The sequence below is a fragment of the Triticum aestivum genome, chromosome 2B (assembly GCF_018294505.1).
Source record: "Triticum aestivum cultivar Chinese Spring chromosome 2B, IWGSC CS RefSeq v2.1, whole genome shotgun sequence".
NCBI lineage: Eukaryota > Viridiplantae > Streptophyta > Magnoliopsida > Poales > Poaceae > Triticum > Triticum aestivum.
Window position 1 is genome coordinate 112,653,764 of NC_057798.1, and position 13,647 is coordinate 112,667,410.

The window sequence follows — 13,647 nt, forward strand, 5'->3', positions numbered from 1 at the left end:
TCAACAAAGTAAGCTAAAGCCATAAGCAAAATGGATACATGCCGCAGGGGCAGACCCACGCGACCTGGGAATGATGCAGCCCTGAGGGCGCTCCCAGATGAAATAAAACTTGAAACGTGTCACCTGATACCATTGCAGAGCGGGTGTTGGTGTAGCTGATGCTATGGTCCATGGTGAGGAAGCCAATCCTCATGAGCCTTCAGAACTTTGAGCCTCAGGAGGCTCTGGAGGTCCGGGCGGCTCAGCGAGGTCCATCTCCGTTTCCTCCGGGAACGTGCGGTGCCTGGCCTCCTGAGCCTCCAGAATGCTCCTCATCGGACGCTGGTGGGCTGCAGCCGTATTCGGCAGGCCGAAAGGCGTGCAAACGCAGCTGTGAGGTGGACCCTTGCAACGCCCCACGCACGAAGGCCAGAAGAGCTCCTGAGATGCGACTCAGTTGAGCCCTGGGTAGTCGATGCAGACGCGCAGCTCGCCATCCTCACCTGGATGGGGAGCTACGCCGGGCAGGCGGCGGTTGCCGCGCATGACTCTCGATTCCTGCAGCTCCTGAGTAACCTTGTTGACGAACTCCTGAGGGTTGGGCCCTCCTTGCCTTGTGCCTTCCTGAGGGAAGCTTGCCAAGAAGCACGCCTCCAAGTGGTGCCCGAGCGCCTCCCTCATGATCTTGGCAAAGTCAGTGACCCTCCAAGAGAGAGCCCCCGAGCTTTGCCCGAGGTGGGTGCCGGGCACGCCTTCCTATGCGATGGAGGGCAGCGCCCCTTGGATGAGCACAGATCCTGGTGCGGTGCCTCCGAAGGTGCCTGCCTCCTGAGGCCTTGAGCTGGGTGATGTCTTCTTCTTCTTGGGAGCTGCTTCAGGGAGGTTTCCACTCTTGCTGTCTGGGTCCTCGATTGACGCGGCTTGGAAGGCGTGCTCAAGAGAGCACACCACATCCTTCTCTTCACAGGGGACCGTGATGACTCCGCCACTTCTTGGCATCTTGAGGGCGTTGTAGCCATGGTGATTCACTGCCATGAACTTGGCCAGGGCTGGATATCCGAGGATGGAATTGTATGGCAGGCGAATGTGGGCAATGTCGAAGTCAATGATCTCGGTACGGCAGTTCTTGTGCTTTCCAAAGGTGATAGAGAGGCGGACCTGCCCTATCGGGATAGTGGAACCATCAGTGACTCCTGAGAAAGGCTTGGTTGGCTAAAGCTGATCGTGTGACACTTGGAGATTGTTGAACGTCTCGACGGACAGGACGTTGAGCCCTGCTCCGCCGTCGATGAGGGTCCTGGTAACTTGCACATTGGTGATGACTGGGGAACAGAGCATTGGGAGGACACCGGCTGTTGCCGCGCACTTGAGATGATCCGCTGAGCTGAACGTGATGGCGCACACGGACCACCTGAGAGGGCGCGTGGCCTCGAGCTTGGGGAGGACTGCATTCACCTCGTGAGCAAACTGCTTGAAGATGCTTTGAGAGGCTGGGGCCTGGGCACCGCCCAAGATGCAAGCGATTGCACGCGGCTCCTGGAAGCCCCCAGCCCTCTCTCCTGATGATGGTCGTCATTCCTTCTTGGCGATGGTGGCAGAGGAGGAAGGCCTGCGTTGCCTTGCGGGCGATCCTCACGAGGCTGATCTCTCCAAGCCCCCTCACGGGGCTGGTCCTACCAGCGGTCCTCGTGAGGTCGTTCACGCCACCCTTGGCGAGGGCCCCGGTCATCCCATCGTCCTCCACCTCTTCCTCCGCCTCGGCCATAGCCCCGATTGTTGCGCTCGGGGCGTCGACCGACACGGCCTTCTCTCACGGCTCTGAGCTCTTGGCATTCATTGGTGTTGTGTGTATAGAGATCGTGGTACACGTAGTACTGGCTGCCCTTGGACAACTCCGGCTGGTCCCTGCCGCGCTTCGTGTCCGGCTCTGCTGCGAGCACAGCTACTCCCTTGCGCTTCACATCCTTGGCCTTGGCTTTCTTCTCTTCTGGATCTGCAGCTAGGAGCTTGATAAGGGAGAGACGTCCCTCCTTAGCCCTTGTGCACTTGGTCGCCAGGTTGAACAGCTCCAGAGACGTGCACAGATTTTCGTGGATCGCCAGTTCCTCCTTCATCTTGATGTCGCGGACACTGTCGGAGAACGCCGAGATGATGGCCTCCTTGGTCACCTTGGGAATCTTGAGGCGGGCGCTGTTGAAGCGTTGGATGTACTTCTGCAAGGTCTCTTTGGGTTGGCTACTTGATGCGGCGCAGGTCACCCACGGCCGGTGGACGGTCGCGAGTGCCCTAAAAGTTGGAGATGAAGCGGGTGCGCATCTCGTCCCAGGAGGAGATTGTGCCAGGAGGCAGGTTTAGGAGCCAGGTGCGGGCACCGTCCTTGAGCGCCATGGGAAACCAGTTCGCCATGACCCTTTCGTCCCGTTGGAGGCTTCGATGCCCAGCTCGTAGAGCTGCAGGAAGTCCGAGGGGTCGGCAGTGCCGTCATAGCGAGGAGGCAGGTCCGGCTTGAACTTGCCCGTCCAGGCAACACTGTGTAGCTCGGTGGTGAAAGCGCGGCAGCCTGCGGTGGCCACCGGAGCTCTCTGCTGACGTGGGGCTTGCTCCCGGGGATTCCCGCGCGCCGCTGCCTAGAGCAACGCGGGGTCTTGACGTGCTGGCGCAGGGATGCGGTCGTGGCGTGCCGGTGCAGGAAGCACGCGAGCACCTTCTTGGGGACGACGGATTTCTTGGCAGCTCCTTTCTTGTCGCGCGGGCACCGGATGCGGTGGATCTCGTCCAGGGGTCGCGCGCCTTGGAGCCAGGGCACCTTCTTGGGGAGGAGGTGGCGGAGGCACCTCCTGGGCAGCATCACCCGCGCAGGACGGAGGGCGAGTGTAACGCCCCAAGACCAACGCTTCAGAAGACTTCCATATTTTCGTGATCACCGTGTGTTTCATTTGTGTTTGTTTTTTTATTTTTGCATTGCATCATGTCATCATGCCATCATGTCATTAATCTTTGCATCTCAACTCATCTAAATAAAATCGTATGGATCTTCGGTCCATTTAAATCGAGGGATATTCACAATGGTGATTTATCTTTATAACATATCCTCTCAATATTTTAGGGAGCTATATTGAAATATTCCATTAGTTTGGAACCAACCTCAAACACACTTGCAGTTTAAATTATATGCCTTTCATAATTTCCTTTCCAACCTTCTCCAAACCCTATGCCAAATTCTTTCGCTAACCTTTGCTCTTCTCTTTTTTTCTCCTTCCTTTTTTTCTGTAAGAGAAGAGAAGTAAGGAGAGAGGGAGCCCAGCAGCTGCTCCAGTTGGCCCAAGGCCCAGCTGCAGCCTACCTAACCCAACACTAGCCAAATCCCGATCGATCCCCTCCTCCTCCTCGTTCCCACGCGCGCCGCCATCACTCTCTCGCTCATGCCCGATCCCCTCTCCCCATCGTCCTCCTCCTGCGCTGCCACATGCAGAGAGAGGAGCAGAGCCCCATACCCGAGCTCCTACAACCCCATGGCGCCCGTCCTCAGCCACCCCATCATGCCCCTTCCTCCTCTGCCTAGCCCCCAACGCCTGGAGGCCTCCTCCCGTGCCTCGCCACCCCCTCGCGCCGACCAGCGACCGCCGTTACCTCCGTCGTCCTCCTGGCCTAGCTGCTGCCATATTCCGGCGCCGCCCTCCGCCTTCTCCTCGTCGCCTTGCAGCCGCCCACCTCCTGCAATAGCCAGGGCCGCCACCTCCTTCGGTTCATCAAGATGCCGTTCAACTTTGCGTCAGGCCCCGATCTGGTCCTGATCTCCTCTACTCCGCCTACCAGCCACCGAATCCGCCAAGTCCTGCTTCTCCTGCCTCGCCTCCTCTTTGCTTCGTTGTGGGCTGTAGCCTGTGCCAAGGCCACAACCTGTGTTGCTATGTACAACCTCTATTGTTGCCCTCTTCGCTTGGGTTCCTTGCACCATCGACCCGTGTTCCTGTCCCTAGATGCAAGATGACAGTCACCCTGGATATCACTTCTATCATTGCTATGCTAGTTGCTTCATTCTATCGCTATGCTGCGCCTCCCAAACTGCCATGTCAGCCTCTAACCTTTTCACCATTCCTAGCAAACCATTGCTTGGCTATGTTACCGCTTTTGCTCAGCCCATCTTATAGCGTTGTTAGTTGCAGGTGAAGTTGAAGATTGCTCCATGGTGGACATGATTATGTTGGGATATCCCAATATCTCTTATTTAATTAATGCATCTATATACTTGGTAATGGGTGGAAGGCTCGGCCTTATGCCTGGTGTTTTGTTCCACTCTTGCCGCCCTAGTTTCCGTCATACCGGTGTTATGTTCCTTGATTTTGCATTCCTTACACGGTTGGGTGATTTATGGGACCCCCTTGACAGTTCGCTTTGAATAAAACTCCTCCAGCAAGGCCCAACCTTGGTTTTACCATTTGCCTCACCACGACCTATACTTTTCCCTTGGGAGTCGCGCTCTCGAGGGTCATCTTTATTCCCCCCCCCGGGGCCAGTGCTCCTTGGAGTGTTGGTCCAAACCAGAGCACCGTGCGGGACCATCCCTTGGCAACTTGGGTTACGTTGGTGCCTGTACGCTTCGCTTATCCGGTGTATCCTGAGAACGAGATACGTGCAACTCCTATCGGGATTGTCGACACATCGGGCGGCTTTGCTGGTCTTGTTTTACCATTGGCGAAATGTCTTGTAAACCGGGATTCCGAGACTGATCGGGTCTTCCTGGGAGAAGGAATATCCTTTGTTGACCGTGAGAGCTTGTGATGGGCTAAGTTGGGACACCCCTGTAGGGTATAAACTTTCGAGAGCCATGCCCGCGGTTATGTAGCAGATGGGAATTTGTTAATGTCCGGTTGTAGATAACTTGACACCAGATACGAATTAAAACACATCAACCGTGTGTGTAGCCGTGCTGGTCTCTTTTCGGCGGAGTCTGGGAAGTGAACACGGTTTGGTTTATATTTGACATAAGTAGGAGTTCAAGATCACCTCTTGATCATTGCTAGCTTCACAACCATTCCTTTGCTTCTCTTCTCGCTCTTATTTGCGTATGTTAGCCACCATATATGCTTCGTCGATGCTGCAACCTCACCACTTTACCCCTTCCTTACCCATTTAGCTTTGCTAGTCTTGATACCCATGGTAATGGGATTGCTGAGTCCTCGTGGCTCACAGATTACTACAACAATTGTTGCAGGTACATGTTATGTGATGATCATGATGTGAGAGTGATGTTTGCTTGTTTTGGAGTTCTTCTTTTGCTTCTTCTTCGATCAGGGGATAGGTTCTAGGTCGGCTGCCTGGGCTAGCAGGGTGGATGTCGTTTGAGTTTTTGTTTTTGTTTCATCCGTAGTCGGATGATGCTCTTATGTATTGTGATGTTGTATTCGTGTGGCATTGTATGCCTCTAGTATGTATCCCCATCTATTATGTAATGTTGATGCAATGATATCCACCTTGCAAAAGCGTTTCAATATGCGGTTCTATCCTTGGTGGGACCTTTGAGTCTCTTTAGGATAGTATCGCATATTGGGCGTGACAAGTTGGTATCAGAGCCTCAACCTACCATAGGAGCCCCCTTGATTGTTGGCCGTTGTTGAGTCTAGAAGAAAACTATTTTGAGTCTTAGGATTATATATATTGGAGAGTAGGATTCTTTTTACTCCTCAGCCCCCTTCGTCGCTCTGGTGAGGACTCCTGACGTAGATGTTTTGACTTTCCTCTCCTCATTTTCACTAAATTGTTTTGAGGATCACTTGGGTATCTTGGGATCGTTTCGATATTCTTCTGACGAGAACATTGTTCTTGGTGCCTCCTGACATTTAGGGGTTGTGGCAGTGTCCCGGGGAGTTGAGCTCTGAGGTGTTGTCGTCAAAATTTTATTGTTGCAGTTCTGGAATACCTGAGTTTTGCCGACATCAAAAATCTCTTTTATGCAGTTGTTGGTGAGATAACCTCGACGCCACCCAATACTAGTGAGTTCGTGATTATTGCCATAGCTCGTATAACGGATGCTTTTCGAAGGTTGAGGTACACGATTTCCAGAGTTTTCTTGGTTATGTGTTGACGGATGGATATAACTGGATGTAGGGATTGTTAGTTTGGGTGATATATATTGCTTCCCCTGTATCTCCAACACCAGATTGCATAACCAGAAAGTTTCGGGAGTTTTATAGGTGGGAATTCAAGTAGCTCCTAGAATATCTTTCCGACAGATGCATGATATGGTATTGGGTAAATCTCTATCATATGTGTTTGTTTCCGGCTTATTCTGCAAGCCAAATCCTTTATTTTATTTTATTTGTGGTAGTCGAGTTGCTTCAAAGTCAAATGTTGAATCCATACCTTTCCTAAACGGTGTTCTCATATTGCTACGTGAATACTAATCCTTCTTGATCATCGAGGTCGTCATGTTAATTCTTTTCCAACCGGCGTGCTTCTCTTCAAGTGGATCCGATCATTTCAACATTTGCGAGATCAATTCTAAGTTTTTTTCAATGGTGTTTGTTTCATCCGTCCCAAGTTGCCTTTGTTTCCCGCCCTGCCACCCTTTTTTCTTCAAGGACTCAGATTTCTTGATCAAGTATCCTTTTGTTGATGGGAAGTCTCTCCATTCTTTTCCGTTAATGTTCTTATCCGGTGATTCTCAGGAAGATGCTAAGGAAGCTACAAGTTCATCATTCTTCGTTCTCTTTTCTTCTTCGGTGGATTAAATTCAAGCTTTGTTGATCATATCCTTTCCTCGTTTCAAATGCTATCCCATGCCGGTGCATCTCATAATTGTTCACCTCTCTCTATTCTTATCCGAAGTGCTCAAGATATCTCAGAAGATTCGTGTTTCCATTCTCAATCTGTTCAAGTTATTTCGAGATTATTATCTCATTCAAGTCATTTAATTCAACCGGTGCAATCTCTCTTTCAAGCAATCTTTTCCAACGGTGTTTCCTTTTGAGTGGGCCCTAACCCACAGGTCTTTTCCAAGGATCTTACCTGACTCTTCTAATTTATCCAGAGCGATTCCCAAAGTCTTTCAAAGTTTGACGTAAGAATGAATCTTCATCAGTCATATTCTTTCTCCAAGATCGTTTTCAAAATATTTTCATCGTTGGTTCAACCCTTCCTCTTTTTATCATTTTCCCGGAGTATCTCAACAATTTTGGTGGTGTTTCCCATCGTCATTTGAAGATCGAAGAAGAGTTTTCCTCTCAATTTTGCCCGTTCTCTCGAAGATTCGTGGTTCTGGCTTCATGCCATCCTCATAATTGTTTTGATTGTGACAATTTTTTTTCACCCATCCGAAGCATTTCATGAGTTGTTTCCATTTCTTTCCTCCGAAGGCCATCATGTCATAATTCTTCATTCTCAGCATGTAGCTATCATTCTCCAAATCTTACCAGTGAATTGTTCAAATATCCTCTAATCAATTCATGATCTCTTCGTTCTCATGTTTCTAAATCCCCTCAAGTATCTTCTTTCATTTTCAATTCTTACGGTGGTTCGTTCAAGATTTCACTTACTTCGTTATCATATCAATTCATTCGTTATTTCCAAATACCACTGGTGGTTCCATCAATACCTTCTCAAGTTCGCGCTATATCTCTCTTTAATCATTTTCAACGCGAATAAGTAGTATGCAAATCTGTTGCTTGTCATCAATTTAAATTGGTGAAGGATAGGCATAACATAATTCTTATTCTTGTTTCATCCAAGTGATTAATTCCTTCTTCTGGACTTTGTTCATCAGGAAGTAATTCTCGGTTCCAAGTTATTCATCTTTCTTGCCCGGAGTTCAAAGTTTACTCATTTCGTAGCTCCATCTAAATCATCGCAAGGCTTCACCTTGTGTTTTCAACTTCCCTTTCTTTTATCATCCTTTTATTACCGGAGTTCTTCATGGAGGCTCTACATAATGGTTCATCAAGGATTCTCTTCATTCTTCAATTGTTCTTCAAGATTTCTCTCGAAGCTAAGATCCGCCAAGCTATACTCAAAATAAACATGGTGCTCAACATATTTTTTTTCTTAGGAGTTCAAGTATTCTTCTTCTTGCATTTTGATGTGCAGTTCTTTCTACCTTATCTTTTGAGGTGGTGTTATATCATTCTTGACAATTTCCATCCATGTTTCGCGATTCACATGTTGTCAAGAATGAGGTATTTTAAATCCATTAATCTCTTTGTTGGAGTTATCTTGTGTCATATTTCACCTAAAGCTTTCCCTAAGGAATGGTGCTACTGTGGTGCTTATCAATGATCCAAGTTTTCTCCTATCCTCTCGGCGAAAGTAGTTTTCATCTCTTCATTGATCTCAAGCAATCAATTGTTTCTGTTAGTGGCCGGTTGCCACCTCATCATTTTGAGATGTTTGCCATAAGCCCACAACAAGCTTGCGCTTTTTGTTGTTGATTTTCCAACAACTCCGTTCAATTCTTCTTTGCAAGGATGCTTTCCAAGTTCATTTGTGGCAGAAGTTGGCATTTTCTTCTCCATTCTGTTATTCCAATGATCTATCTTCTATTCTTTCTTCCAGATGCATTGTGATGTTGCTCTTTTCACTCATCATCTTGAATTGTGAGGATCGTGTTCTTTTCGGGCTTATCCATTTAACCGGACTGTTGTGTCATCTCTTCAAGTTCTTTTCATCTTATCAAGTCTTGCATCTCATTTCAACCAGAGTGCTGTCCAAATTTGTTCTTCCTTGTTCCTTGTTTATCTCGTTTCAACCAGAGTGGTTCCAATTCATTCTTGTTCTTTCTACTCGTCATTCATAGCTTTGCAACCACCAAGGTTCAAATGGTGTTCCTTGTTTCTATTTTCTACCGCACTGCTCTCAATTGTGTTCAACTCCGTTGTGTTCTTTCTTTCAAGTTTTCAACCTCTCAAGGTTATTCGGTTTCACTCTTTTGTCGAAGAAGTAACTTACTTTTACTTCCTCTCTTCCTCTTCCGTTTCTGTCTGGTGCCATCCTAGATCTCAGGACGAGATCCTCTTATAGTGGTGCAGTGTTGTAACGCCCCGAGACCAACGCTTCAGAACACTTCCATATTTTCGTGATCACCGTGTGTTTCATTTGTGCTTGTTTTTTTTTGCTTTGCATCATGTCATCATGCCATCACGTCATTAATCTTTGCATCTCAACTCATCTAAATAAAATCGTATGGATCTTCAGTCCATTTAAATTGAGGGATATTCACAATGGTGATTTCTCTTTATAACATATCCTCTCAATATTTTAGGGAGCTATATTGAAATATTCCGTTAGTTTGGAACCACCCTCAAACACACTTGCAGTTTAAATTATATGCCTTTCATAATTTCCTTTCCAACCTTCTCCAAACCCTATGCCCAATTCTTTCCCTAACCTTTGCTCTTCTCTTTTTTTCTCCTTCCTTTTTTTCTATAAGAGAAGAGAAGTAAGGAGAGAGGGAGCCCAGCAGCTGCTCCAGTTGGCCCAAGGCCCAGCTGCAGCCTACCTAACCCAACCCTAGCCTCATCCCGATAGATCCCCTCCTCCTCCTCGTTCCCACACGCGCCGCCATCCCTCTCTCGCTCATGCCCGATCCCCTCTCCCCATCATCCTCCTCCTACACTACCACATGCAGAGAGAGGAGACGAGCCCCGTCCCCGAGCTCCTACAACCCCATGGTGCCCGTCCTCGGCCACCTCGTCGTTCCCCTTCCTACTCTGCCTAGCCCCCAACGCCTGGAGGCCTCCTCCCGTGCCTCGGCACCCCCTCACGCTGACCAGCGACAGCCGTTGCCTCCGTCGTCCTCCTGGCCAAGCTGCTGCCATATTCCGGCGCCGCCCTCCACCTTCTCCTCGTCGCCTTGCAGCCGCCCACCTCCTGCAGGAGCCAGGGTCGGTGCCTCCTTCGGTTCATCGAGACGCCGTTCAACTTTGCGTCGGGCCCCGATCTGGTCCTGATCTCCTCTACTCCGCCACCCAGCCACCGAATCTGCCAAGTCCCGCTTCTCCTGCCTTGCCTCCTCTCTGCTTCGCTGTGGGCTGTAGCCTACGCCAAGGCCACAACCTGTTTTTGGTGTGTACAACCTCTGTTGTTGCCCTCTTCGCTTGGGTTCCTCGCACCATCGACCCGTGTTCCTGTCCCTAGATGCAAGATGACCGTCATCTTGGATCTCACTACTATCATTGCTATGCTAGTTGCTTCGTTCTATCGCTATGCTTCGCTTCCTATCACTTGTTCTTTAAGCCTCCCAAACTGCCATGTCAGCCTCTAACCTTTTCACCCTTCCTAGCAAACCGTTGCTTGGCTATGTTACCGCTTTTGCTCAGCCCATCTTATAGCGTTGTTAGTTGTAGGTGAAGTTGAAGATTGCTCCATGGTGGACATGATTATGTTGGGATATCACAATATCTCTTATTTAATTAATGCATCTATATAGTTGGTAAAGGCTGGAAGGCTCGGCCTTATGCCTGGTTTTTTGTTCCACTCTTGCCGCCCTAGTTTTCGTCATACCGGTGTTATGTTCCTTGATTTTGCGTTCCTTACGCAGTTAGGTGATTTATGGGACCCCCTTGACAGTTCGCTTTGAATAAAACTCCTTCAGCAAGGCCCAACCTTGGTTTTAGCATTTACCTCACCACCACCTATACTTTTCCCATGGGAGTCGCGCTCTCGAGGGTCATCTTTATTTTACCCCCCTGGGCCAGTGCTCCTCGGAGTGTTGGTCCAAACTAGAGCACCGTGCGGGACCATCCCTTGGCAACTTGGGTTACGTCGGTACCTGTACACTTTGCTTATCCGGTGTGTCCTGAGAACGAGATACGTGCGACTCCTATCGGGATTGTCGACACATCAGGCGGCTTTGCTGGTCTTGTTTTACCATTATCGAAATGTCTTGTAAACCGGGATTCCGAGACTGATCGGGTCTTCCTGGGAGAAGGAATATCCTTTGTTGACCGTGAGAGCTTGTGATGGGCTAAGTTGGGACACCCCTGCAGGGTATAAACTTTTGAGAGCCATGCCCGCGGTTATGTAGCAGATGGGAATTTGTTAATGTCCGGTTGTAGATAACTTGACACCATATACAAATTAAAATGCATCAACCGTGTGTGTAGCCGTGATGGTCTCTTTTCGGTGGAGTCCAGGAAGTGAACACGGTTTGGGTTATGTTAGACGTAAGTAGGAGTTCAAGATCACCTCTTGATTATTGCTAGCTTCACGACCGTTCCTTTGCTTCTCTTCTAGCTCTTATTTGCGTATGTTAGCCACCATATATGCTTAGTCGCTGCTGCAACCTCACCACTTTACCCCTTCCTAACCCATTTAGCTTTGCTAGTCTTGATACCCATGGTAATGGGATTGCTGAGTGCTCGTGGTTTACAGATTACTACAAAAACAGTTGCAGGTACATGTTATGCGAATATCATGATGCGAGAGTGATGTGTGCTTGTTTTGGAGTTCTTCTTCTGCTTCTTCGATCAGGGGATAGGTTCCAGGTCAGCAGCCTGGGCTAGCAGGGTGGATGTCGTTTGAGTTTCTGTTTGTGTTTCATCCGTAGTCGGATGATGCTCTTATGTATTGTGATGTTTTATTCGTGTGGCATTGTATGCCTCTTGTATGTATCCCCATCTATTATGTAATGTTGATGTAATGATATCCACCTTGCAAAAGCATTTCAATATGCGGTTCTATCCTTGGTGGGACCTTCGAGTCTCTTTAGGATAGTACCGCATATTGGGCGTGATAGCAAGGCAGCGAGAGGGACGGTGCACGGGAGCCCCTGCGACGCTGACGAGCTCGGTGATGCAAGCGAGCCACTCCTCGTAGAGGTCGTTGATGGGACGATAATGCAGGAGCTCACGTGCCAAGAGAAACGCGGCGTGCGCGTCCGTGGGAGCGCGATGGGCGTGAAACAATGAACCAGCTAGAGTCAGCTACGGGGTGGCGGTGCGGCCTTCCCGCCGCACCGAGGGATGCAGCGATGAGGCCTGCTGCTCGTTCCCCGCCGGGCCAGTGGCGGCGTTGGCGGCAGGCGACAGGGAACGACGGGGACACCCGCCGACGGGAGCCGTCTGGGCGACGCAGGCGGCGAGAGCAGCCTGACGCTTGACGCAGAACGACGGGGAAAGATTCCGGTGCACCCCTACCCAGTGCGCCAAATGTTGGATGTTGGGTTCCGGCGGACCCTTAAGGTTCGAACTCTAGGGTGCACGCGAAGATCTTCCCCCTACCAATCCACGTCCAACGCCTCGCGATAATCTAAGCTAAACGATGTACAACATGAGGGACACAAGATTTATACTAGTTCGGGCCACCGTTGTGGTGTAATACCCTACTCCAGTGTGTGGTGTGGTGGATTGCCTCAGGGGCTGATGATGAATAGTACAAAGGGAAGAACAGCTTCGCGAGAGGTGTTCTTGAGCTGGTGTGGTGTTCTTCGCGGGAAAGGATTCTGATCCCCCCTCTACTGTGGTGTCTATCCCTATTTATAGAGGCCTTGGTCCTCTTCCCAAATATTGAGCGGGAAGGGAGCCAACAACGGCCATTTTGAAGGGGAACATCTAGTACAAGTTATCCTGACTAAAGTTGGTCTTCGGCTGCCAAAGGCACTGGCGATGACGCCGTCTTGGGCTCCACGGTGACCTCCATCCTGCCGCTCTGCTGGTCTTGGTCTCGTTGCACCGAAATGGTAACCTTTGCCTGATGCTTCGGTACCCCGCGCATGTGCTTGCCCCCTTTGCATGAAATAGGAAACAAGGACACTGCACAGGCCGGCACCCGCCTGGTCTCGATTGTCATGGCTCGTGTCACGAGCACCTCGCGAGGTACCCTTGCCTTGATATCTCTGCCTCCTCGCGAGCCTTCCTGGTGAGTCCACTCCTGAGGAAGCCTTGCGTCGTCCGCCCCGCGAGGCTTCGCCCCTTGCGAGGGTCTTGAGTTTGCGCTGATGAAGATGGGCCGCACTGGGCCTGCACTTGAGCCAAGCCGTAGGCCGTAGGAAGGCAAGTCTGGGGACCCCCGTTTCTAGAATGCCGACAAAATTCAGATCATTCTTCTGAAAGAGAAGCGTTCTCAGACCTCTGCCAACTGCCCTCAGTTGACAGCGGTCTCGGGGACTACACCTAGTGGGTGCACTCAGTGTGCCCCAACAGGACCAATTTACCATTCGACACAGTCCGTCCAAACCGAGTGAAAGTAAAAAAAACAAACACATTCTACATACCCCCGCCGAATTATCCATTCGACACAGGTCTTCGGGACTACACCCAGTGGGTGCACTCAGCGTGCCCCCACTGGAATGACCAACCCACTCGACATGGCCTGACCAATTCGAGGTGAAGAGCTACACAGCTTATGAAGACAAAACACCCAGTGGGTGTACAGACTCATGTCACAGACCTATGATAGATGCACATTAAAGGTTCCAAAACGCTCATCTACGGACATCTTACGAATATGAAGCAGCAATTTTTAGATAGCATATCGTAACAGAGCAAGGATAAAGTAGCAGTTTTCAAATAGCATATCCTAACAGAGCAAGGATAAAGCAGCAGTTTTCAGATAGCGTATCCTAACAGAGCAAGGTCCAAGGCAAGGACAAACCGATTGGAAATCAACTTACAATTGCATTTACTCAGATATAGGCTTGCCGCGCATAACTGGTGTCGTATGCAGCTTTGCTCGACT